The sequence below is a fragment of the Arvicanthis niloticus genome, chromosome X, assembly GCF_011762505.2.
Source record: "Arvicanthis niloticus isolate mArvNil1 chromosome X, mArvNil1.pat.X, whole genome shotgun sequence".
Lineage (NCBI taxonomy): Eukaryota > Metazoa > Chordata > Mammalia > Rodentia > Muridae > Arvicanthis > Arvicanthis niloticus.
The window spans coordinates 41,234,545-41,252,049 of NC_047679.1; the positions used below are offsets into that span (position 1 = coordinate 41,234,545).

Consider the following 17,505-nt stretch of genomic DNA (forward strand, 5'->3'; position numbering starts at 1 on the left):
CATTGATGCTTTTTCTGTGTTTCATCTGCAAAACTACCTACATAAAGCATCGTTTCTTTGTTACTGTGTTTATGGTTTCTAACATTACCATTTATTTGATGCCTCGTTACCAGGTCCAGCTCTGTGTTGGAATTACCCATCTGGTCTTCCAGATAATCTTTCTTTCCCATGGAATAATTTAACGTATTTGGTTTGTTGTTGTTGTTTTTATCTTTTTTGTTTCCAGATATGGTGGCTCATGTCTTTAATCCCAGCACTCCAGGCAGAGAGGCAGGCTAATCTTCATGTGGCCAGCCTGGACTATATAACGAGTTCTAGACAAACTAAGGATACACAAAACCTTGTCTCACACAAATAACAAGAAGAACACTTTTCTCTCTTTTATCTCAACAAGTAAAACATATCTGAATTTGGTTCTTACATTTTTTTGTCTCTTTATCCAGATTTTCTGTCTTTCTGTCTGTCTCTCTGTCTGTCTGCCTTGCCTTTTCCTTGTCTTTGAGCACACTCTAGGAGTAAAAGACAGATACCTTAAATAAACTAGTAGATACTGAAGTAAATAGGCCTTTAGTATGGTGATTTATCTTAGTCAGGCAGGCAGTTGGGCTGTTTGATCTTGGTTATTGAGGTGGATGAGGTTTATTGTTACTATGGACACCAAAGATGTCAGATTATCATGTGATCTAATTATTAGAGACTTGCTGGTATGTTGATAGAGTACAGAGCAGAGCCCTTCTCCCTGTTCAAAGCCATTTGATCAGTGTCTTCAGGGTATAGCCTTCATACATATCTCTTCATCATCCAAAGATACCCTCAACTACTCTTCCCCTCTCAGCACTAGAAAGGGTAAAAGGGAGCTTTCATCTTCCCTGGAAAATAGAAGTCAGCAGATGATTAGGACTCCTGCTAATACTATGATACTGAACATACATACATGTGAGTTTATGTACATGTGCATATTTACACACACAGAGAGACCGTCATTGTCATCATCATCGTCATCATCGTCATTGCTGTCATCATCATCATCCACATCAGTCTGAGGATGGCTCTCACATTCCCCTCAAAACTTTCAGGTTCTTACAAACATAGCAGGTTGCTTCCACTTCAGAGGCCTAAATGGTCAGATTGTGTGCCTTGCTGGAGGTACCTGTCCCAGATTTTAGGATGTCTGTTTGTTATCCTGTCATTTCATTTTTCTTTATTTTTCTCATAGAAACTGATGAAAAGCCATTAATTGGTCTACCCAGATATTTTCTTGCTCTAAGGGTAAAATATATTACAAATCTCTTTACATCTCCAAATTGAAACAGGACATCTTACCAGTAATTGTTTAAGTTAATGTTGGTAAGCTTCCCCTTCATAGCAAATGTAACAAATGGTCACTGTGGATAAAAGAAAAAGATTTTTAAAAAATTATAATTGCCTATAACCACCCAGATAACTGCTAAGAGCATGTCAATAATGTCTTCTTCTATTTTTCCATCTCCTAATAAAACACAGAAGATATTGTCCCTATAACTTTAGCCCATATCTTTTTTGTTGAACAATGCATGTTATAGTTACTTTACCATTTGGAAGGCAAATGTCAGCTTTTCTTCCCAAATGTGATACTCTCGGCTTAATATCAGGGAGACAAGTAAGGCCACCACAAATTCAGCTTGCAACTTGAAAACACAGGTAATCTGACAGCTCTACAAACCCAGTAATATTGTTTGACTCAAGACCCAGAAAGTGATGGGAGTTTTTCAAGGATTGCTCTACAGACTACATATAGAATTGGTATCATCCCTCCTTCCCCCATCACATCCTGCCAAAGCCCACAGGCTTGAAACATCTGTACTAGTGACTGAAAAAGTGTCCCTTCCTCATTCAGGAAGAAATATCACCTCTTTTTTGGTTGGCTGCATTAATGACATAAAATGATCCAACTGAGCAAGAACTAACCCAGAAGAATATCAAAATCAAAATCATCCCAGGCACTTTTGTAGCAAACCACATGGATACATTTTGATGTGGAATACACCTCCCACATTTCAGGTTTAGATGAGATATCACATAATTTGTACAAGTGAGTCCAAAAATTAAATGACTTTGTTTTACGATCAGTCAGTCTCTTGCCACAAAAATTACTTTTGTTTTCACACGTCAATTTCTAGTTGTTTTAATTGTTCACTGTTTCCTTATGAGGACACATAAATCCAATATCAAGATGCTTGCTATGTGCAGCACTTAGTTCTTAGTCCTTTTCCCAATATCTAAACAGTTTACCTACATCGTCCCCCCATTCTATGTTTAAAGATAGTTATTATCAGGATTCTTTTCAGTTCTTGAATGAGAAGTATTTGAACCACGGTTTTAATTTACGTGTGGCTCTTCTGAGTTAGGTTTTATGTATATTTCTAGGACTGATGTTCTGTCTTTTTTTTAATTTCAAATTTAAAATAAAAGGAGTTTTTTTAAATGCTTTTGAAGTCAAAGTACTGTGCCTCTACTCTAAAACTTCCGTTAAAAAAAAATAGACGCATATCTTCATTCGTAGTAATTAATTTTGACAGTGTGGGCTCAGGAGCGATTCACAAACCTGTAGTTTGTGCATCAGCATTCCTTATTATTCTAATTAAAGTAGAACATTGTGCCCTCGCTAATCATTAATGGGTTTTCATTTTGTAAATGACATGTGCAGAAGTTAAAACAACAAGTTCATGTGAAGTCCACAGGCAACAGTGTTGAAATTAACATCTCCATAGCAACAGTCTTCCACCATTAGCATTCAGGGCAACAGGAGGTATTTTGTTATATTTTGTTTTAAACACACACACAAAATAGAAAAACAAAAATACAGGAAAATAATCTTCAAAGACAAAACTTACTGGAACTCTTTCCAAAGATATTTATGTCCCTTGTGTATATGCATACTACACTAGATTTCTAAGTCTATGCAGAATTTTTTTTTTTAATTTGCAGCATAGAATGTCTTCTTTCCAAATTTGTGTTTTGCCTGGTAGACTAGCTAAATTTCAGATCCGTCTCCAGCTGTACATGTCTGACCTGCTGAGCAGCGTTTACTCATTGCCAACCTGCTGCTCACCAATGCTATCTCCTGTGTGGTTCCAGAAAGTGTATTCATGAAATATTTGGTTCCATCTAGGAGCATTGTACGTATTCATGGTGTTTCCATTTAATTCATTACAAATAGATTTGTCCTGTTAGGTTCTCCAATGGACTAATTTAGAAAAATAGAATAAAATAAAACTGTTGTAGATATGGATTAGTGATCATTCTCATCATTTCAACTTTCACATAAAGTTTTTTAAATGGGTCAAATACAGGCCGTCATTACCTTAGGAGAGTCTCAAGCAATGGCATCACCATAATTACTATGAGTGTTTTTGTATGTGGTTAAAGCTATTTGAAAATTTTTAATAGTGGCATATCTAGCTTATGGTTTCCTTAGTGCTAAATTACATAAAAAAGAGCACCATATTGACCTACCAGCTGCTTCTAAATCACACCAGTAGTAGGTAATTATGAAATTCAAATGAAGTTTCATTTTCATTTATTATACAAAAAAAAATGTCATCGCTCAAGCCTAGAAGTGTTGCTGCAAGCTTAGATGCAGGCTGGTATGCATGCAACTCTTTTCAAAGCGAATCATAGCTGTCTTCCCCATTCCACATGTAAGAACTGGAAAGCCCTGCATTCCTCTCAGGAACCTAAAGGCAAGCCCATGCTGGCCCATGCTAATAAAACAAAATGGAGTAAGGAAAGGGCTTTCAGTTAGCAATACATCCATGCTGTTATCTATTCTATCTCATAATAGAGGGTCCTAAATAACTTGAGCAATTTAATCAGCAAGCTGTGACCCAGTATTCTGATTATATTGAAAGATGTCAACTCCCTTGGGAAGCCAAGTGTGTATTCCTGGACTGTAGCACCATAGAAATCATTTGTGGGTATCCCCCTACTTTTCAGTTGCTGCACCAAATTTACACCTAATCTACTAAACTGTGGCCAGAAAAGAATGTTTACATATGTTTCATCTGTCAAGACCTTGTTGAGAAACATTGCCAACCAATCTAATGTCTGTATTTCTACTCAAGCAAGGAGCTATATATTGTTCTGAAAGCCATTTTCCAAAACCTTTCAATACCAGCTCCTACTAGCTTTCTTTTTCTCTGTCTTTGTACCACGACTTGAAACTTCATCTTCTATTCCAACAGATCTTAAAATCTGTAAACTAAGCACAACCCAAAGAAATAACCCCTCAAAAGTGTTATATTTCGTCTCGACAGTCTTTTGTTTTCAGATTTGCTACTCCAATTTTTGTTTCTTTCAACCAACCCCATCCCCATTACCCAACCCCCATCCCATGCATACTACCACCATTTTTAAGGGTGTGTTAAATTTCAGGTATAACTTAGTTTACCACTATATGAGGAACATGAGGTATAAATTGACACAAACCACATTAAGACATAATATATAATCATAGACTTTGTTTTCACAGGCTTTTCTCCAGGTTTCTAACAATCAGTTGCCCTGACTAAACCATCAGCATTTACAAAGTGACCATGTTTAGCCTACTTACAGATGGACACAGGACAGAAGATTTAAGTATAGACTTTAGAAAAGATGGATATTCTAAAGAGTAGATCACTGTAAAAATGCCAAAGCATGTGTTGTGACCTAGGAATTCAAATAGTTAATAGAGATAATGATACTAAGTGGAGTATAGTATGTATTCTAAGGCTTGATCCAATTAGAGCTTTACCAATCAGTCCACCGTGTCTAAATCCTAAGGGAAAAAAATGAAAGCTAGGGAATCTGGTAACGGCAAGAAAATTCTAGGAAACACATGAAAAGTGAGAGCATTTATGACCTGACACCAGGAATATTGAGGGAAATCCATATGAGCAACGATTTTCATGATGAGCCCTGTTCTTTGTTCCCACTTGTCCAATGGTAATTCCTTCCCTTAGCTCAGAGTAGTTCTTTGTAACATTAGGAACCACTCATCTGCTTTTAGATAGAGTTTTAAAAGATGCCTATAAAATAGCTTTGTTCTGAAAATCATAATCTCTTGACCCACTGTAAAGTCAGCAGTAACTATTTTCTCAAGGGAATCTTTCAACGTACTACAGGTCCCTATAAAAAAATCTTTGTGACAAACGTCATCCTCTGGATTCAAAAAGTCGGCTGGCATTAGCTCTTAGAAAATAGAAAAAAAATGTACTTTTTTTTTCAATGATAATTTTAGTCCCTTCTCACAACCACAAGCCCTTAAGCTATTAGTCTTATTTTTAGATGCCATAACTATGGATAGTTATAGAACTTACAGAGTTCAGTTTAAAGAACTGTTCAATTGTAGCAGCAATCATTCATATATTCCCACAGTAGTGTTCAAATAAGACTATTACAGGCCAACAAGAATCTATTCTCTCTTCATTCAGAAAGATTTCCCCTATATTTATGAACACTGCATGTTTTATGTTTAGTATTTCAGAGAAAGTTTCTTCATAGTTAGTCTGCTCTTGAAGACTTGATCCATCTTCAGGCAGATAATAAAGAGTTAGTTACCAAACCATTTAATGTTTTTCATTGTAAAAAAAAAGAAGAAGAAGAAGAAGCCGTGTTTTTTAGATACAACAATTTGGATGATGCTTTAGAAGTTTAGGGAAGCTGCACGAACACATTATATCACAAAGCTAATTTCTTTGTAAAAATTTATTCTCAAAGTTTATAATGATAACTTCTTATTCTTTGTGTGGCATATGGCTCTTATTTTTAGCACTTCCTCTTTCAAACACAGTGACCAAAAAAGTCAGAATTCATTGCACATATTACCAATACATAATACTTCAAAGCATACAAATCTACAGTGTCTCTTAGAAACATATTAAATTCATAGGAAACACTATTGACAAACACACAATAGCTGGACACTTGAGAAGAATCACCTAAATCTTGGAGTGGTGACTCTCTTCTGCAGTGCAACCACACAGAGGATCCAATTCAAGGTCAGCCTGGGCTTTCAAGTAAGACCCTGTATCAAAAAGTAAAACACCCAATTGTATTAACATATAAACCATTAGGATATGCTAAAGAAGTTGATGGAAAAGATCACAAGTAGGAGGCCAGCCTGGGCTATATACTTGTTGAAGGAGATAGCTTAGTGTTAAAGCACTTACAGTATAAGCTGGATGACCCATGTTTGAATCCTAACCTACGACATAACTGTCAAATAAATATGGTGGCCTGCCTGTTTTTTTGAGCTCCTAAAGGTGGAGAAAGGAGATCTCTGGAGCAAGCAGGCTACCAATATTATGTGCCAAACTCAGTGTTCTACAGAATAACTCTACCTTCAAAGATAAGTCCCTCAACTTATCTTTGATAGCATAGATCTATAGGTGTCAGTACTGTGGCACTGTGACCATCAGCTAATTAGACTGGAAAAAATGGATTTACTTGGGTGTGAAAAGATAAAATCATGAAACCTAAGAGCAAGAAAAAAATGAGATAATCCAACCCAAACCTTCATCTTACAGATAAGAAATTGAAGAAATATTTCCAACTGTAGGTCAGAGATGGGGATTAATTTTAATAATGTAGCTAACCTGTGCTAGAAAAGCAGATCTTAAGATATCTGCCACCTTGGTCTTTTCTAATATGACATAGTAATTCATATAAAAGTTGTCTGTAAGTAGAGAATTAATCGCTTTATAAAGCACTTTAACTTCCACTGTTGCAGTTTGCTGGATATTATCAACATATCTACTTTCTACATGTGTTTTTCTTTAAGTTAAAAAAAATTTGCTTCCTTAAACATTGGTTTCTTCCATTTGATTTATACATTCCTCAAAGGAAGATTTGGCATACTTAAACAGTTACAAAAACTGAGGCTTGGTTTACCAAAGATCATGAACCATGAACTAAAAGCAAGAACTTAAGTCATTTTTTTCTCTAATCTGACTGCTTGATTCGTTATGCTGTATTGTTCATTTATTCCTGTTTATAACACAAAGGACAAAAATTTTATAATTGTGCTTATCTTTCATTTCCAGGTTAGTAATTTCATTTTTATCTAACCTGTGGGTAGAAGCTTGCCTTTTCTGTTTTAAACATTTGTTGCACAATCAGAACTGTGTTTCTTGCAGTCACTTAACTGATAGGGGCATAGCATATCCATTCTGTACTGCCAACAACCCCTGAAAATCTATCTTGTGCCTCATCCTGTGTTCTAAAGTATACTGTATTCTATACATATCTTAACATTAACAAGCATGTAGAAATTTCTGGTCTCCATATAATTTGGAAGCAGGTGTAGAGTAAGATTATGAAAAACAGCCAGCAGGTGAGGCTGTGACATAATTTTAACCTAATTCTCATTACTGTATTATATTACGGTAGTGTTGTTTATTAGACAGATCTGAAAAATATACTGCAGCTTCTCTAATAACAACAAAAATTTTCAAAAAAAAAACAAAACCATTTGGCAACGCTATTTCAGGCATCTGTTAAATTCAATGCACTATTTTTATGGGCATTCTGGAAAAAACCCAATGTTTAGAGAAGTAGTTTTTTCTTTTAACTTAAAGAAAAACACATGTAGAAAGTAGATATGTTGATAATATCCAGCAAAATGCAATTATCACAAGATGAACACGCCTATGCTAGGATAATAAACAAAATTATTGGTAGACCACCCCTCCCCAAATAATAGTTATCTAATCTCTCAGTCTGAAGGTAACTGATAATATGCCATGTAATGCTGTGATTTAAACTTTACATGTTGTTTTTAAGTCTTTAGAAACTGAAGACCACAGTACACATAAGCTTAGTCATAAACATTTATGACTAAGATTCATGAGATAGATCCACATTGTTGAGTCTATGAGTCTTTTTCATTGCTATATGACACTTGTAAACATACACCATGCTTTATTATGTTTTTGGTACTTTCAGTTGTTTCCTGTTTTAAGGAATTTCCAATAAAGTTTCCAAAAATGCCCCTTTATATATCTTTTGGCTCATATAAGCATACATAGATACTTAGTATATAGTAAAGACTAAAATTGCCTATGTTGGTTATATGTGTATTAAGCTCAGAATATAAACATTTCTTCCATTTTAACTTCCATGGCTGTACCTTTCAATGGAAGTTATTAATTTTAATGTTAGAACAATGCATAATTTTATCAATATTGATAATCCTGTGCTCTACTTAAGAAACCTTGACATATTCAAAATTATGATTATATCATCTCCAATTATTACCTAGAAGTTTTAATTATTTCTGCATTTATTTCTTGTGGTTCTGGAGATGGAACCCAGGGCCTTGCCCATACTAGACAAGTACTGTAACATTGAGTTATACCCCCAACTACTTTTAATCTTTAGCTGTATACTAGTTGAAATTTAATTTTCTAATGTGCCCTCTGCATTGGGGATGGTCTTTCTTCCTTTATTCTTTCTTTCCCTTTAAAGGAATGTTGGCCTGTTAATAGAACTCACTGTTAGGTACTTTTTATGCATGAGGCCCAGGTATTATTTTTAAGCATGGAAGACAAGAAAGAAGGGAGAGAGGAGAGAAAGAAAAAAAGAAAAGGAAAGGAAGCAAGGCAATAAATGCATGAGGATACACAAAATCACTTTCAGCCAGATTAACTATCTAATTGTTAACAATAAAACTGAACTGAGGTCCAACTCAGGGGTAGACTACTTGCTTAGCATGTACAAGACCATGGTTTCTATCTCTAGACCATAAAAATAAACATAGATGTTATTAAATGTTTCTTAGGTGTTATATACAGTTATTTAAAGGAAACAGGAAAGGGAGAGAGAAAGTGAAGAGGAAGAGAAAAAAGAGAAGGCAGGAAGACAGAGAGATGGAGTGGAAGGAAAGGAAACAGGAAGGAAATCACAAAAAAATGTACATTTCAAGTTTGCCCAGCACAGTTTTTCATTCTTGAATTCATTCCAACTTGGTTGTGAGATATGAATGTTACCATTTGACTTAAATAAACTGCTGGCCTTTTCTTTAGAATTATTGCATCCTCTATGTGTATTACTGATACTAGTTTGTAATTCTTGTCAAGCTGTGGTATCATGATTTATCATTAAGCGAAGGAGGAATGTATTGTCTCTTCTAGCCTCTTGAAGCGTTTAAAATTAGCATTTCTGTCAAAGGCATGATCTGGTACCAAGTTATAGTTAAAAGAAAGCCTGTAAAGACAGAATCAATTCTATAGATAAGGTAGGCTGCCTTCACCGGGCAGTGGTGGCGCATGCCTTTAATCCCAGCACTTGGGAGGCAGAGGCAGGCGGATTTCTGAGTTCGAGGCCAGCCTGGTCTACAGAGTGAGTTCCAGGACAGCCAAGGCTACACAGAGAAACCCTGTCTCAAAAAACCAAATAAATAAATAAATAAATAAATAAAATTTAAAAACAAAAAAAAAAGGGTAGGCTGCCTTCATTTTCTAGTTTTTCATGTGTTGCTGTTTGTGATAGTTTGAATAAAAATGCCCCCATAGGATCATTGGGAGTGGCATTATTTAAAAGGATAAAAATTTGTGACCTTGTTGGAGTATGGCCTTATTGAAGGAAGTATGTCACTGGGGGTGGGCTTTGAGGTCTCAGAAGCTCAAGCCAGGCCCTCTTCCTGCTACCTGCCAATCCAGATGTAGAACTCTTTGCTGCTTCTCCAGCACCATGTCTACCTGCATGCTTCCATGCTTCCTGCCATAAAAATAATGGACTGAACCTCTGAAGCTGCAAACCAGTCCTCGTATAAGTTGCTGTGTTCGTGGTAACTCTTCAAAACACTGGAAATACTAAGACAGAGTTATTTGACTTAAAACAAAGATATTCTCAGATTTCTATAGTCAAGCCTTGCTTCTTTGAGCCACAGATAGAAAAATAATATAAAATAAAAATATAATAGCACGTATCTGCTAATATATATGGGAAAGCATGGTCAGGTGGAGAATAAGAGGTTCCAGGGGAATGCTCAGTGCATTGCATGTCTGTCTCTAGAGTGATGGCTATTGGTTCAAGCCAGTAGTTAGCATGGAAAAGAGGCAAACAGACAAAGCCAAATCATCCCATTTAATATGAAGTCAGAAGCTTGGATTACTCTGTAAAAATATCTGAATATTTAAATGTTGAGTAATATGAAATTTAAAAAAAAAAAACTGTGTAGGCTCAACAAAAAATGTGTGCAATCCCAATTTAGCCCAAAGTCTGTTGGTTTGCAACTTGTATTCCAAACTAATCAAAAGCACAGTAGAACAGATATAATTCTGTTTACAAATAATAAGTTTCATTTGTATTTAACATTTATTTTAACCTATAATTTTGAATATAAATCTGTCATTTTCCTTAGTTTATTTATTCACTTTATATATTGATCAAAGCCACCCTCCTCCCAGCCTCACACGCATGTCCTCCTCCCCCACATTCCCTCTTCTACTCTGAGAAGAGAAGGCCCCCCTGGGTACCAACTAACCCTGGCACATCAAGTCACAGGAGGACTAGGCACATCCTCTCTCACTGAGGCCAGACAAGGCAGCCCAGCTCCTGGAAAGGGAACCAAAGGGAGGCAACAGGGTAGACCACTTGGTAGGGGACCCACATGGGGATCATGTTGCACATTTGCTATGTATGTGCTGGAGGCCTAGGTCCAGCTCAGGCATTCTCTTTGGTTGATAGTTCAGTCTCTTTGAACCCCTATGGGCCCATGAAAATGTAGATTTTTTTAAATATCTAACTTTGTTAAGAGCTAAAATGGTTCCGTTTCTTTTACTAGTTTTGCAATTTTCTACTAAACCTTCTTTTGAGTTATTGTGTTCTGGAGTTCTCAGAAGTTTGAGTGTCTCCACAGCTTGAGAGTAGCTTATGTGTCCTTAAAGGGTCCACTGAGATTGAAGACTTAGTTGGAAAGGTGTAGTTAATTGAGAAGTAATGAAAACTTTGAAAAATGAGTGTGTGGCCAAAGATCTGTGAGCCTCATAGAGTAAGTGCTCAGAAAATAACGCCCCTTGCTACTTTCCACATGAGGTTTTTATAAAAGTCCCACCCAGCTATTCCTACTTTCTGGCTTACCATGTGGTCATTCCAGGGCATGTGTGTGTATGCGTGAACATGACACTCCACCATCCACTATGAAACTATGTAGCCTTTGGTGGGAGCCTGTGCCGTAATGATTGGATTGTTTTGTTTTGTTTTTTAAGCAGGGATTTCTGTAGCCCAGGCTGACCTCTTCAGTTCGCTCTGTTGCTGAGGCTGCTCTCTATTCTCTTCTTTCCACTTCCTAAGTACTGAGATTACAGGTGGGAGCCACCATATCCAGCTCTTTTGGGGACTTTGAACTCAAAAATCATGAAGTGAATAAGCCTCTTGTTTATCAGTAGCCCATTTCAAGTATATTATATTAGCATAAATATAAAACAAGCACTCTTTTTTTAAAACTATTCATTTGTTTTTCCTTTATGCAAATGACAGTGTACCTAACTATGTATATGTGCATCACATGCCCATCTGGTAGCCAAGGGCAGAAAAGAATGTTAGACTTTCTAAAACTTGTGTTATAGCTGGCTATGAGCCACCATGTGGGTGTTGGGAGCCAAAACTAGGTCCTCTATAAGAGCATCTAGTTCTCTGGTTGGGTACGGTGGGATACACCTTTAATCTCAGTACTATGGGAGGCAGAAGGGGGCAGATAGCTTTGAATTCAAGGTCAGCCAAGTCTACATAGAGAGTTACAAGTCAGACTCGGTTATGCAGTGGACCCTGTGTCAAAAAAAAGTGAAAAAAGTCAAAAAAAAGTACACAGCTTATTCTCAAAACTACTGGACAGTGTCTGTAGCCCTTAATACAAGTATTTTTACTCCAATATCTATAGTTTATAATCTTCCTTTCTATAAACTGATTTAATAATGTGGGTTTTTTAGATATCAGTATACTATAAAGTAAATAAGTTGTCAGTTTAATTTTTGAGCATATGATAGATATACTTGTCTAGAAATATAGCTCAGTGGTAGAGAACTTTGTATAGCGTGCATGAGGGTCTGGATTTCATACCTAGCACCAAAAATAAATAACGGACTTTGAGTGTTAATATTACTCAAGCATGCAAAAAGTCTGTTAAAACCTCAGATCTTTTGAATATATAACAACGGCACAAACTTAATAACCCCTTCAAAGTTGTCCTATGCTAATTAACCTTAGCATTTAAAACAGGGATTTAGGGTAATAAAATTACTTTTCACTTCTGATTAAATGAACAAAGCACACACAAAGATCTTTTGGGTTGTTTTATTGAGTCTGTAGTAGAGAACTGAAAAACGTTTTTCCATTCCTTTGTCCTTTCCAGACAAAAGCTACCTTTATAAGGTTCCATGTCTTCAATTCCAGAGTGTAACTGTTATCTTAATGGAATTGGACCTGGTTATCTGATAAACTGTTGACAACTGACAGACATTACATTACAAAAATCACTGCACTGAAGCTCAACATTTGACCAGTTTTATCTTACAAGTAGCAATGGAAAGGACTTTCTTACTCATGAAGGCACCTAGTTTCAAGTGTTTAAAAAGGGTGGATGATACCAATTGTCCTGCCTGCCCGGAGTGGATGATTCCTGTAGACTTACCAAGCCAGATGCTATCCAAAGTACATGGAATTCTTTATTTAGAGAAGAAGAAAAGCATCTATGTATTCTTTTGCTATTCTATTCTCTCACTTATGTTTTTGTTCAAAGCACTATACATCATACTGTGTCTTAATTTTCATTCTTTCCTCTCTTTTCTTTCCATCTCATCTACCAGTTTCCAAATATCTCTCCAAGAACAAGTAGATGTATAGTGGTTTGAACCTAAACATAAATTGAGAAACAATAATTACATGAACAGCCAAACAGAGTCTGGAGTATTCAAAACAGGCTAGTTGCCATTCCCCCAAACTAATTGATTACTTTATTTCTGCCCTTGAATGGAGGTAAAATAAGAATAAAAAGGTGATGGAGAATAAGTTTTCCTTTTTCAGATTTCCGGATTACAGACTTTCTCTCTTAAAAAAATACTTAACTGATATCATTGAATGCTATATTTGAAGTCTTTAATTATAAATATTATTGTAACAGGAGAGATTCGTTGAGAGAAAGGATGGGAAAGGAGAGGGAGAATTTAGTGCTAGGAATTGAACTGAGGGCCTGAATTTGCTGAGTTGGAGATAAATGACACAGATGATAGATAAACAGGCAGACAGACAGATAGGCTTATTTATCTATATGTTTCATGATAGCTTTCTGGGGGAAGAGGAATGCTAGAAATAAACACAGAGCTTCATGTACAGTAAGCATATATTCTAACACAGAGATCCACTCCAGGTCCATGATAATTTGAAAAAACAACCCTCCCACTAACATTAAAATAATTTACCACCAAATAAAGACTGCTGCATGCTTCAACTTTAACTTATAATCTTAACTTGAAATTATTTGACGTATTTCCAGGAGTCCATAGATATTGTCACTTCAAAGAAGTTTCAATAGAATGATGCTACATGGTTAGGATTATAGAGCTAAGTATAAAAATGAATGGCTTTTAATAATTTGGATTTTTTAAAGAATTTAGATTTCTATTTGCTCTTGAAAGAATTTGTAGTTGCTTAACTGTAAGAGCAAAAGATGAGCTACTGACAGGAAAACCCAAGTGCATCTGACATCTTTGCTTTATTAGATTTAGAAGACAAATTCTGTTCCTTGGGAATATTGGTGTTCAAAGCTCCATTTTCCCTAAGGCAAAAACAGCATCAAAATATAAAAAGCTTTTTACTTCTGGCAAGAGTGATAAAGATGCAGAACCGAGAAGCTGGTGAAAAAACTTAGCTTGTGCATCTAAAGGCTAATTTATATAAGTGTTCTTGTCCAGCTGTTCTTGGTAGGTCCAGCTGCTAGTTGAATAGGACAGGTGGTAATCCCTGTTCACTGGCTCATTATCACTCAAATGCTTTGATCTGACTAATACATAATCAATTAGGTTTTGAATTTTAATATCCATCCTATTTTCCTTTCACTTGTTTTACCTACATTTATCTTTCCAAAGTTCCAATATGAGTTTGTTTTTCTTAATAAGATTATTTTTGATCATTTATTTATTTTGACATAACTAGGCTCATGATATGCCAGCTGGAGTTTATTACACCCCTGAATCATAAACTTTTTTTCCTTCCCTCTTCATCTCCTTACAAGATCCAAATTGCAAAACCTAAGGATAACATTTTAATTTTAGAAGCACAAAAGGCTAAAACCGTTTTAGAGGAGAGCATTAATGAAGATCGATACCCAAAAGCCTCTTTTTAAGACTGTGAGCCCCATAGTTTATTTTTTTCCAGTCTTTTTAGAGTGTGATATGCATAAATTAACTATTCAGAACCATGAAAATAGTAAAAAAAATGTGAAAAGTTAACTCCATTCAACTAGCGGTATATATATTTAAATTAATTCTTTCATTTATTTATATCCCAAAAGCTGGTCCCCCTTGGGTCCCCCTACACACAGTTCCTCTCAACATTCCCTCTGAAGGGTAGAGACCCCCTGGGTACGCCCTTACTCTGGAGCATCAAGTCTCTGCCAGATTAGGTGCAACATCTCCCACAGAGAACAGACAAGGCTGCCAGGGAGCTTCATGTTAGCTATACATGTGCCTGGAGCCTCATTTCAACCCACGGGTCCATTTTAGTTGATTCTGTTGGTCTTCCTGTGGAGTTCCCAGTCCCTTCAAGGCCTTCAATCCTTCCCCAAGTACTTCCCTAAGAGTACAACCATTAGACAAATGCTTGGCTGCAGATATCTGCTTCTGTTTCAGACTGCTTCTGGGTAGAGCCTCTCAGAGGACAGTTATGCTAGGCTCTTGTCTGCATGCATGACAGAGTGTCATTAATAATGTCAGGGATTGATGGATTTCAACTTGAGTCGGTTGTCGGTTGGTCACTCCTTGGGTCTCTGCTCCATCTTTGTCCCTGCATTTCTTTTAGACAGGACTTTTCAGTTGGGTGGGTTGGTGTTCCTATCCCTCCACTGGGAGGTCCAGCCTGGCTACAAGAGATGATCTCTTGAGGTTCCATGCCCCCATTGTTAGGCGTATAGGCTAAGGTCACCTGCGCTGACTCCTGGTAGCCTCCCCCATCCCATGTCTATGGGACTTCCTAGAGATTTTCCCCACCACCCATGCCTGGCAGCTGAAGATTTCTATTCATTCTCCTGGCCCTCTGGGCCTCTCTCCTGTCTCTCACCACACATAATCCTGCCTCACCATTCCCCTTCCCCTACTCTCTCCCAGCCAGTTCCCTCACTCCCTCTGCCTCCCACGACTATTTTGTTTCCCCTTCTATGTGTGACTTAAGTATCCTTGCTTGGGCCTTCCTTCTTGTTTGGATCTACGGAGTGTTTCATAGGTATTCTGTACTTTATGCCTAATATCTACTTATCAGTAAGTACATAATGTGTGTACTTTTGGGTCTGTTACCTCACTCAGGATGATATTTCCTAGTTCTATCCATTCAATGAGTCAGACTCCACCAAAACAAATAATGCAGTTAAAAAATGGGGCACAGAGCTAAACAGAATTTTCAACAGAGAAATCTGAAATGACTGAGAAGCTCTTAAAGAAGTGCTCAACATTCTTAGTCATCAGGGAAATGCAAATCAAAATGACACTGAAATCCCACCTTACACCAATCAAAATGACTACGATCAAAAACTCAAGTAACAGCACATGCTGTATTGGATAGCTAGTTATAGAGCTGATACCTTAGGAAGACTATTTCCTCTAAGCTTTTATTAATTGCCTATAGTTCTTTGTCTATACATGAGCTCCAGTGAGATTTTCCCCTTCCATATCAGCACCATATAGTGTAATTCTTATTCAAGTCTTATTTAGGCTGCCACGTTGTTGAGATATTCTGTGTGAGGCTTCACTGCCAGAGCTAAAACGTACAATCTCACACCAGACTTTTCTGGCCCTCTTGTTCTTAGAATCTTTCTGCAGCCTCTGCCATGATGCTCCCTGAGCCTTAGGTGCAGGAGTTGTGTTGTTAATATATCTACTGGAGCTGGATACCCTGAAATCACTTTTTGTTCTTTGCATTTTGGCCAGTTGTGATTTTCCATAATGGTCTTTCTTGCAAAGAGAAGCTCCTTTGATGAGGATCAGGAATTACACCTATTTGTGGGTGGAACAAACATTTAGAGTACAGTTAGGGATTATGCTGGTTTAGTAAAGTGGGCAATAGTGTGTTTTCCCTTCAGATCCATGATATCACCAGCCTCAGGCCAGGTTTCCAGTACCAGTCATGATTTCCCTCCTGTTGAGTAGGTCTTAAGCCCAATTAGAGAGCTTTGTGTGTGTGCTTGCATGCACACGTGCACATGCACTAACATTACTTGGTTGTTGCTTCTTTTTATATTAATAGAAAATGTCTTAGGTTGCCATAGCTGCCTTTAATACCCCAGAGATTTTCAAAATGGGAGGAATTTACCACTGACAAGCCTCTTAGTAAAAGACTAAGTCCCCAAAGTAAAACAAGATCAGAAAGGACCAATTCTAGAGGAATATTTTGTGTTATCTTTTTAATACATAATCTATAACATTAACATGAAAATGGCTCTTAAATAATGATACTTTCTCATCTATGACCCAGTACTGTTTATCATCATCTGATAATCATACTTATTGTAGCAGGCCCTCTTTAAATGCTTCAGAATGTCATGATAAAAACACTGAGGGTGCTTCTTATGTAGACTGGCAGTATGAATGGCTTAATTTATAAAGTCTGCACAATGTATAATTAATGGCTAATGATCCAAGCCACGAAGAATTTCAAAGCAAGGCTTGAGAATGGAAAGAATAAGAGAGAGAGAGAGAGAGAGAGAGAGAGAGAGAGAGAGAGAGAGAGAGAGAGAGAGAAAGTACATGCATGCACATTAGCAATCCTTTTGATCAATGTTCAAGTATGAAGAACAGCTCTGATCAACAGGTTTTTGTTTTAGTTGTAATTCTTGAGAAAGGAGCTTATAATTCTTTTCTGATCATTCACCATGCCATTGAGTTCCTTATGGTTCAATGAATACTGAATGTGTAGGCTTAGCTTTTGGGGCTCCTGTTTATGCATAGCCTCTCTAGTTCACTTCCTTTTCACTCTGATGATCCTACCACTTTGTTTTCATCTAGCTCTTTTTGTCCTTCTCTTTAGTAAATCAAGTATCTGTGTGAGAAGAGAAAACTTGTTATGCTTCTGTAGATCAGCACATTAGAACACGTTCATCTCAGAGTTTGCCCTCATATTGAAAAGGAAGGTATTATAACAATGCCATTCAGAACACTATCATTCCTTAATGAGGCCAAAACAATGTTTGCTTATTAGTAACATCTTGTTTATTTTCACTTTTGCTCATGTATCTTTTGCTTCCTCTTCTCCCTAGATATTGTGTGTGTGTGTGTGTGT

The 17,505-nt window shown here is 36.8% G+C and overlaps 1 protein-coding gene across 12 annotated transcripts in view; it reads left to right on the top strand.

The window, feature by feature from the left end:
- Positions 1 to 17,505, top strand: part of Dmd (dystrophin) — a 1,571,027-nt gene that overhangs the window by 1,375,242 nt on the left and 178,280 nt on the right. The window lies entirely within an intron of this gene.